This window comes from Plectrocnemia conspersa, unplaced genomic scaffold (assembly GCF_051122295.1).
Source record: "Plectrocnemia conspersa isolate PC_06_02 unplaced genomic scaffold, ASM5112229v1 ptg000006l, whole genome shotgun sequence".
Lineage (NCBI taxonomy): Eukaryota > Metazoa > Arthropoda > Insecta > Trichoptera > Polycentropodidae > Plectrocnemia > Plectrocnemia conspersa.
In genome coordinates this window covers 5,377,346-5,386,992 of record NW_028277170.1, presented here as the reverse complement: position 1 = coordinate 5,386,992, position 9,647 = coordinate 5,377,346, and the positions used below count along the sequence as shown (strand labels likewise).

The 9,647-nt window shown below is 47.5% G+C and overlaps 1 long non-coding RNA gene across 2 annotated transcripts; it reads right to left on the bottom strand.

The window, feature by feature from the left end:
* Nucleotides 1–5,519: 5,519 nt before the first annotated feature.
* On the bottom strand, nt 5,520–8,180 carry LOC148234082 (uncharacterized). 2 transcript variants are annotated; one of them, XR_015810060.1, is made up of 3 exons: nt 6,852–8,150; nt 6,616–6,756; nt 5,520–5,710 (listed from the first exon to the last, which is right to left on the bottom strand). It is a non-coding gene; the product is annotated as an uncharacterized LOC148234082 (long non-coding RNA). The 2 variants fall into 2 exon arrangements; XR_015810059.1 differs by having other exon boundaries at nt 6,616–8,180.
* Between the last annotated feature and the right edge of the window lie 1,467 nt (nt 8,181–9,647).

Genomic DNA, 9,647 nt, shown 5'->3' with positions numbered 1-9,647 from the left:
TGAGTGTCGTGAGTGAATGTCGTGAGAGCTTAACATAGCAAACTTACCCTCTCCGACAATTGGTGACCCGACGTGATCACGTAGCCCGTTTTTTATTCTACTGATTTTTTTTTTTTTTTTTTATTCCTGCTAAAATGGATGCCCCACCAGCCGCCCCGGTGAACCCACCACCAGCAGTTGAGGCTGTTAATGTCCCAACCATGACAGCCCCAGCATTTTGCACCCATAACCCCCGACTGTGGTTCACCATATTAGAAACGCTCTTCCAGCACCACCGAATCACAGCAGATAACGCGAAATACTGTAAAACGCTCAATTGTCTGCCCATATTCGTGTTGGAAGAGGTCCAGGACGTTATTGAGTCTGCGCCCGTTGGATATGCGTATGGTGCTCTCAAGGCGGCTATAATTTCGCGCACGGGAGCCTCGAAGGAGCAGGAGACTAGGCGCCTGTTCGAACAAGCCGAGATGGGGGACAGGAAGCCATCAGCCTTTTTGCGGGAGCTGAGAAGGCTTGCTGGACCCAGTTTTCCAGAAACGATGCTTAAAACCTTCTGGCAGATTCGCTTACCAGCGTACATACAGACGGGCATTGCTGGATCCATGGACTGCGAGCTGGATAGGATTGCTGCAACGGCGGACAGAATTGCGGAAATTTCGCAATTCCAGACTGCCGCCCTCCAGGCTCCAGCAATACCACCACCAGCACCCCAAGTAACCGCTATCCAGCAACCGTTACGGCGGACGTCAGAGGACGAAGTAGCGGAGTTGCGGAATACCGTCGAGGACCTGAGCAAGAAATTGCGCCGGATGGAGCTTACTCAACACCGGAACGACCGCCCGCAATACCGAGGCAGAGAAGGAAGCCCACGGAGCAGCTCCAGAGCAAGGCAACCAAGTTCGTCATGGAGCCGCTACCAACCGAGAAGCCAGTCCAGGGACCGACCCCATACGGACGGCGTTTGCTGGTATCATACGCAGTTTGGGGCCAAAGCCGTAAGGTGCTCGCCACCTTGTGAAAGTAGAGTAAAAAAAAACTAACGGGGCTACCGCCAACGACGGCCGGCGTGTTAAGCCCTACCAGTTGCCGTCTCATAATTACGGACAAAAGATCCAAAGTGCGGTTTTTGGTAGATACGGGTTCGGACTTGTGCGTGTTTCCACGAAAGAAAATTGCTGGAGTACTTCGTCCGGTGCCATACCAATTGTTTGCGGCTAACGGATCGACTATAAAGACTTTCGGCTGGAAGGAATTGTCACTGGACTTCGGACTTCGCCGCGAGTTTCAGTGGCAATTCATTATTGCAGACGTGCAGTCGCCGATCATCGGTGCTGACTTCCTGCGGCACTTCAATCTACTCGTGGACCTGAAGAACGCCCGCCTCGTCGACGGAGTAACCTCTTTCAGGGCCCCGGGTAGCCCGCACGTCGCAGAAGAACCACCGCACATCAAGTCGATATCGTCAGCCGATATCGACAGGGACTATCATTCTCTCCTGAAAAAGTTTCCGGAGATAACACAACCCGCCGGAAACAGAGCTCTGCGACCAGTGCAACATACCACTGTGCACCACATAAGAACCACACCAGGACCCTCGGTGTTCAGTCGCCCCCGAAGACTTGCCCCTGACAAACTCAGGGTCGCTAAGGAAGAGTTTAGGACCCTCTTGAGCGATGGTACCATCCGCCCATCAGACAGTTCATGGTCATCGCCACTGCATATCGTCCCGAAGAAGACGCCGGGAGAGTGGCGACCTTGCGGTGACTATAGAGCCCTCAACGCGCGAACCATCCCAGACCGCTATCCGGTGCCACACATAGAAGATTTTTCGCACGCGCTGGCGAATCGAAAGGTATTCAGCACCATCGACCTGGTACGGGCGTATCATCAAATCCCGGTCGCCCCGGATGACATAAAAAAGACCGCAATATCGACACCGTTTGGCCTCTACGAGTTTCCTTTTATGTCATTCGGCCTGAGAAACGCGGCACAAACATTCCAACGGTTCATTGACGCAGCACTGCGAGGACTCGAATTCTGCTTCGTCTACATAGACGATATCATAGTAGCCTCCGAAGATCACGCCCAGCACAAAGATCACCTCCGACAACTTTTTGCGCGCCTCAAAGAATATGGAGTGTTGGTCAACGCAGCGAAAAGCATTTTCGGAAAAACGGAGGTCGACTTTCTCGGCTACCGCGTCAATGAAAACGGGACCAGCCCTCTCCCGGAAAAGGTCGACGCTATCGCCAACTTCCCGCGCCCAGACACCGTCAAGAAAATGCGGCGTTTTCTAGGGATGATAAACTTTTATCGAAGATTCATCCCTGGAGCGTCCGCAGCTCAGCGGTTACTGACGGACCAGCTTAGAGGCACCACAGCGAACAAGGACCCAATCACATGGAACGGCGACTTAGAGGAAGCATTTGCGGCATGCAAGCAAGGGTTAATGAATGCCGCCCTTCTCGCGCATCCTGATCCAAGTCAAGACCTAGCAATATTTGCGGACGCTTCGGAACACGCTATCGGCGCAAGTCTTCAGCAGCGATCTTCAGACGGATGGCTGCCAATAGCGTTTTATTCCAAGAAATTGGCACCGGCACAGGTCAAATACAGCGCTTACGACCGGGAGCTCCTTGCCATCTACCAAGCAGTCAGACATTTTAGACACATGGTGGAAGGCCGGGAGTTCATTATTTTTACCGACCACAAGCCTCTGACATTTGTATTTCAGCAGAAGCCGGAGAAGGCTTCCCCGCGCCAGTTCCGCCATACGGACTTTGTCGCCCAATTTACGACCGATATTCGGCACGTTTCCGGCAGCGACAACGTAGTGGCGGACGCCCTATCGCGAGTAGAGATCGTCAGCAGCCAACAAATAGACTACCAGGAGTTAGAGCGTCAGCAAACAGCCGACCCACAGACTCCTTGGACAGCCTTGAGTCCCATCAGCCTACCCGAGTCCAGCACCACCATTTGGTGCGACACATCTCTAGGAAAAGAGCGTCCATATTTGCCACAACAGTTCCGGAAGCAAGCTTTTGACATTTGCCACTCACCTTCACACCCAGGTGGCCGACCAACGATGAAGCTCGTCGCCGACAGGTTTTTCTGGCCCCGGCTTCGTTCTGACTGCAAGCGATGGGCCCGCGAGTGCTTAGAGTGTCAAAGATCAAAGGTGTCCAGGCATGTGTCTTCACCGATCGGAAGTTTTCGACCCCCGGAAGGCCGATTTGAGCACATTCATATCGACATCGTCGGCCCTCTCCCGGTATCAGAAGGGAAGAAATATATTTTGACATGCATCGATCGATTCACCCGCTGGCCGGAAGCTTACGCGATAGAAGACATCACGGCCGAGACTGTGGCTAGGAAACTTTACAGCGGGTGGATCACAAGATTTGGCACCCCACTTAGGATTACGACGGACCAAGGCCGGCAGTTCGAGAGCGCCCTATTCAAGGAGTTGAATCATGCATTCGGCTCATCACACAAACGAACAACAGCCTATCACCCGCAGGCAAACGGGATGATAGAGAGGCTCCACCGCCAGTTGAAGGCCGCTCTCAGGTGCCATCAAGACGAACGTTGGACAGAGGCGTTACCGACGGTGCTAATGGGCATCAGAGCTGCTTGGCGAGAAGATGCGCAAGCTACACCTGCAGAACTGGTGTATGGACAAAACCTGCGTCTTCCTGGTGAATTTCTGGCACCGCGACAAGCCGCACCAAGTACGATTACGCCAGATTTTGCAGACCGACTTCGAGGGCGTATGCAGCAACTGTCGCCCGCCCAGCCGAGATCACACGGAGTGCGTCCAACGTTCATCTTCAAAGATTTACCGACGACGACGCACGTGTTCGTAAGACGTGACGCAGCACGGGGACCTCTCAGTTCCCCCTACGACGGCCCGTATGAGGTCATTCAACGGCGACCCAAATGGATGGTTGTAAACGTGCGAGGAAGCCACACGACAATCTCCATCGACCGTTTAAAACCGGCGTATATACAAACGCCAGACCACACCCATACAAAACCAGACGCCCAAGCGTCCACGCCAAACAGCGCCAACTGGCAGCCAGCTATACTCGCGCCAGCGAGCTCTCCGTCAGAAATAGCACAAACTCCTACAGACCTCACGCAGACAAGAGGCGGGAGACGTGTTCGTTTTCCGGCTCGGTTTCTGGATTAATCGTGGATTCCAGGAGGAAACCACTAGGGGGGGAGTGGTGTAGCGACCTAGTGCTACACATAACAAGGAATCGGGCCGGAAAGGCGTTGCACCCCTAGCGCCGATCGCTGCTCACCGACCACGGCGTTAAGACCAAAACCATCCCTTAACGCGCTTGGGGACGCAAAAGCTCGGCCTATTCCGAACGGGACCCGAAGCTGAGAGGACGTGCCAAAGCGCTGCTTTCGGCGGACGGGCGTGGGGACGCTGTCCGAATCCGCTCCCATCGCCTCGCAGCGCCGCCGGAGCCCCCATCTGACCGGGCGAAATCCTGCCGACCGTCGAGACCTTCACAGCCAGAGCCCCCAGACATTACGAGGTAGAGTTTTGGGCCTAATTCCGCCGGAGCGCCGTCGCGAGCCCCCGAGCACCCGCTAGAGTCCTGGACACGCCGGAGAGACGCCGCGATTGCCCGATGACCACAGGAGCCCCGCCGCGCGCCCCCATAGGCGCCGGTCGGAGCCCAACGCCCGCTGGAGCGACATCACAGCGCCGTTAGATGCCCCCCGCAGCCCCACCGCGCACCCACCGGCGCCCGGAGAACCACGCACGTGGTCGCGGCCTATCATAACCTCAAAGTTGACACGCCGCGCCCCCATCGGCGCCGCATCCTGTAGGGCTGCGCCCCCCGCAGCACCGCGCCTCCACCGGAGCCGCATCCTGTAGGGCTGCGCCCCATCGGCACCGCGCCCCACCGGAGCCGCATCCTGTAGGGCTGCGCCCCCCGCAGCACCGCGCCTCCATCGGCGCCGCATCCTGTAGGGCTGCGCCCCCCGCCGCACCGCGCCTCCACCGGAGCCGCATCCTGTAGGGCTGCGCCCCCCGCAGCACCGCGCCCCATCGGCACCGCATCCTGTAAGGCTGCGCCCCCGCAGCACCGCGCCCCATCGGCACCGCATCCTGTAAGGCTGCGCCCCCCGCAGCACCGCGTCTCCACCGGAGCCGCATCCTGTAGGGCTGCGCCCCCCGCAGCACCGCGCCCCATCGGCGCCGCATCCTGTAGGGCTGCGCCCACCGCAGCACCGCGCCCACCGCAGCACCGCGCCCCAGCGGCACCGCATCCTGTAGGGCTGCGCCCCCCGCAGCGCCGCGCCCCCCGCAGTGCTACGCCAAACTATCAAAGTGAGTGTCGTGAGTGAATGTCGTGAGAGCTTAACATAGCAAACTTACCCTCTCCGACAGTAGTTTATTAAAATTACACTTTCGTTTGAGCCAGTTTTTACACCAGTACCATAATGAAAAATAAGCTTTAGCGGACGGGTGGTGACAGGTGGCAATTAGATATAGATTGAGCCGTTGCAACTTTACTTATTAAGTGTACATATTTACATATTATTTAATAATATGCCTTAGGTTTTATTATGACCAAAATTTGGCGGCACTCTGCTAATACTGACGGACGGCGACACATTCTCTTGGTAGCCTTCAACGGAGATACAGCGGTAGTGATGCCTCGCCCACTCTCATATATTTGTATAACTGAAACATGTAACGATGTGATTATTCACACGATGAAGTCAGATTCGAAATGGCTGACACAGACGCCGCTGAAGCAAGGTTATTTGCCGCCCCAGGCAAAAATAAATTTTCGCCCTCCCTTCCCCCCTATTAATACTTTAATAACTCATTGCATGAGCTCAAAAATATAATTCAAGTTAAAGTAATCTAATAATAAATTTTACACAATACTCTTTTCTGCAATTGTGAGTATTTAAGAATTTGTAGTTTTTTTCTCGTAGCAATTTTTTATGCATGGAATAATCTAAAGAATACATAGTAGGGTGTAACTAAAAGACTAATCAATCTCCTTGGTGAAACTCCCAATGAGAAATGTCAAATGCCAAGTGAGAGTACAAAATGATATATTTGTGAATACTCAACAGCCTCCGACAGGGCGATGCTCTAGCGTGCAATCTGTTGAACATTGCCATAGAAAAAGTAATCCGAGATGCCAAACTGGATATAACCGGCAGTGTATATAATACATCTATACAAATCTTCGCCAGCATCGATGACATAGATATAGTGGCAAGATCAAAACAGGCACTAATCATCAGCCAGGAAAATGGGGTTGAAAATCAATGAAACAAAAACAAAATACATGTCGGTTATGCCTAGTTTGAGGAGCCAGTATCCTGAAAATTTCTAAATGAACGAGTACACTTTTGAGTGTGTCAGTGACTTCATATACCTCGGAACCATGTTAATAGCTACAAACGAAGTCAGCAAGGAGATCAAGAGACAAGTAGTGTCAGCAAATAAATGCTATTTCAGTCTAATAAAACAAATCAAATCGCGCACACTATCTCGTCGTACAAAATATTACTCTACAAAACGCTGATCAGACCAGTTCTGACATATGGTTTAGAGGGCTGGACACTTACCAGGACTCAAGAAAGGCCGCTTGACATATTTGAGTGGAAAGTGCTCCGCAGGATATATGGCGCTGATAAAGTGGCGTATACGAAACAATCGGGAGCCCTACAACCTCTTCCAAGAAGAGAGTGTCTCCACCTTCATCAGAGCTGAAACTCCAGAAAGGAAGTTGGAAGAAAAATATTATTGTAACCGGTGAATGTCATATTTATATAAAGTTTGAACAATAGGATAGTGAACTAACCTAACTGGCGAACGGTTGATGATGCTCGATTTATATATAGTTAAAAATATGGAACGGTGTACCTAGCCAATTAATGACCGGTATATATGAAATTTAGTCGTTTAATAGCGAACTTAATCTATATAGGATCGCCGTCGGTGTTCTCCTCTTCATACTGTTAATCTTTCAACATTTGTGTTGCAAACTTAAGATTTTTTTTCAATGTGCACATATCGCACAACAATCGACACTTGTTTTTTATTACTTTCATCCGGCACACAATCTACAATTATGGAAGAATACAAATCATTTTTCACCATGTCCAAATTTTTGTCATTGGTAGCTTTGGTGAACAATGAGATGACTTATTGCTGGATATTCTTACCCAAGTAATACGTTTTGTATGAATTTTATGTGTTATCACTGGATCATATTTTGAAAACAGCTCGATAATTTTAAGAAATCTACTATTATTTTTGGTAAAAAATTTATCTGAAGATCCTCTAAATGCAATATTTTTCTAAGGTCATGGTTAAAATAATTTTAATGATTCTTTTGAGAAATTCGTTCCAGAGTTCTACTTATAACATATTTTTCGAAATATTTTAGGCACCTTTTCCTTTACGGCGATGTCTGTGTGTGCGGAACACTTCATATACACCATGACTTTATGGAGGTGCTTGTGTGTGCGGAACACTTTATACATTTCATGAGCCAGCCCTGCTTATAATGCATTGTGTTTACTGGACAATTCATACAACACAAATGCAAAGCATAGTGATATCTTGTACATATATCATCTACATTCGGGAGTCAAATACAGCCGATGCATCCATTAGGGCTTAGTTTTGTCCGGGCAATATGCAGCTTATGGGACGTAGACTGCAGTGCTCAATTGTTTGTCTGATAATATCGGTCGAGTATCCAAATCCTCCGAGGCGCTTCTACAGTAATTCGCTCAGTAGGTGAATAAGATGTACAGACTAGTTCCGCGACCGTTCTCTCACCATGCTGCCCTCGGTATTTTTATTACACTGTGATTTATCTTCGCATGCCACTTAAAGGAAGTGTTCATGGTTTAAAGAAAACTTTTGCTACACATTTAGTAGTGTCGTCGGGTATTTTTAAATTGGCAATTTAGTGGAGTAGTTTGGTTATCAGTGGCATTTCAATGTGTGGCGAGAAAGGCTTCTTTCCAGCTTCCATCCTTTATCAGGTCCAAATACGCCGAATTTAACTTTCCATCCCTGCGGTTAATTATAGTTATGTTATATAAATATATCATCTATACTTTGGTGGAGGAAAAGAGAAAACATGACAAAAGCGTTCAGTGTTGACGTTTCAGGTCATGACATCTGACAGTTGCAAAGTTGCCAGTACAAAAAACTTGAATTGTATTTTTTTCATAACAAAAGTTTCTATGCATGACAAATAATATTATATTTATAATGAAAAGTAAAACAATATTTTTAAAGAACAATATATTATATAATTATTAAAGTAGGAATATAATTTTTTGAATACATCTTAGGGCTAGAACAACAGAATATATCGATCCTGTGTTTTTTCTAACAGTCCATGTGTCCATAGACATTTCAAATTTCAACATACGTTGATTGTTAGTAGTGATTCGAAATTATTTTTAAGATGAGCTCGTTTTTAAAGCTTTACTCTTTTTACTGGGTAATAAATTTATTAGGATTTAATAATATAGAGTTATATAATGTATCAAATTGTCCTATTAGATTGCCATGCGTTTTTTCTTATATTTGCAATTTGCTTTTATAAATTAACAATAATTTCTCTATTCTTTCAATGTTTAATAACAGTCGTCGTATCAATGGTGCTATTTAGTAACGAGATATTTTTTGTTTCGGTTTTTTCAACCATAAACCAACAATGGTTGTGGAAATAAAATAATCTTAGATAAGCTATATTATGCTTTATGAGTATGAACCCTGTCATAATGCGACAATAGCAGTTAAAAACACATGTAATACAATCGGCAAGAATGCCATTAAATTTTTCGTTTCGTGAATTTTGACATTGAATATAGAGAAACTACGTAAGGGTAGGTAGTCCTTAAGGGTTGTTAGTAAGAATTAGAACTGGCATCAAAACAGGTCCGAGATTAATATTATAGAAGCTAGCATAAAGACTCAACGGGTCGCTTACATCAGTTCATATACATTTAAAAAGTTAGTAAAGGCGTAGATTTGCAGAATATGGGTATCTCATCATTTTTTGGAGAAAACCTAGCGCAGCGAATCACAATATGACAATAATAAATGATTCAAGAGCAGAAACATTTATTTTTGAGTCTAATTATTACTGAAGATGAGAAATCCTTTAATTGAACACGCGACATAAAATACAGTGGTTGCCAATCAATCTCCAATTCCAACATGATACACTCCAATAAGATAAAGTCCCGCATGTGGTGGGATATGCAGGAATAAAATAGCATGATTAATTATTGAGTTAAATGCATTCAAATATTAAATACATATAGTGTGCAACTCTTTAAAGCGGTTTTTAGACAAAAAAGACATTCCTTTATAAGCTAAGAAGAGTAATTTTACACTAAGACAGCGCTCACTTAGACTTAAATATGTGTGCAATTTTAATGTTTTTTTTTTTATTATTTGTAATGCCTTTTCTATGGTTCCCAAATAATGATTTTAGATTCTTAGTTAATTACTTTTTTTTTATGGAACATGAAATTTACTGCACTAAGGCCGGTTTCACACGTGCCGGATGGATTCACCCGGCACCGGGCCGGCGCCGTGTAGTGGGGATGGTGTTGTATGAGCTAAT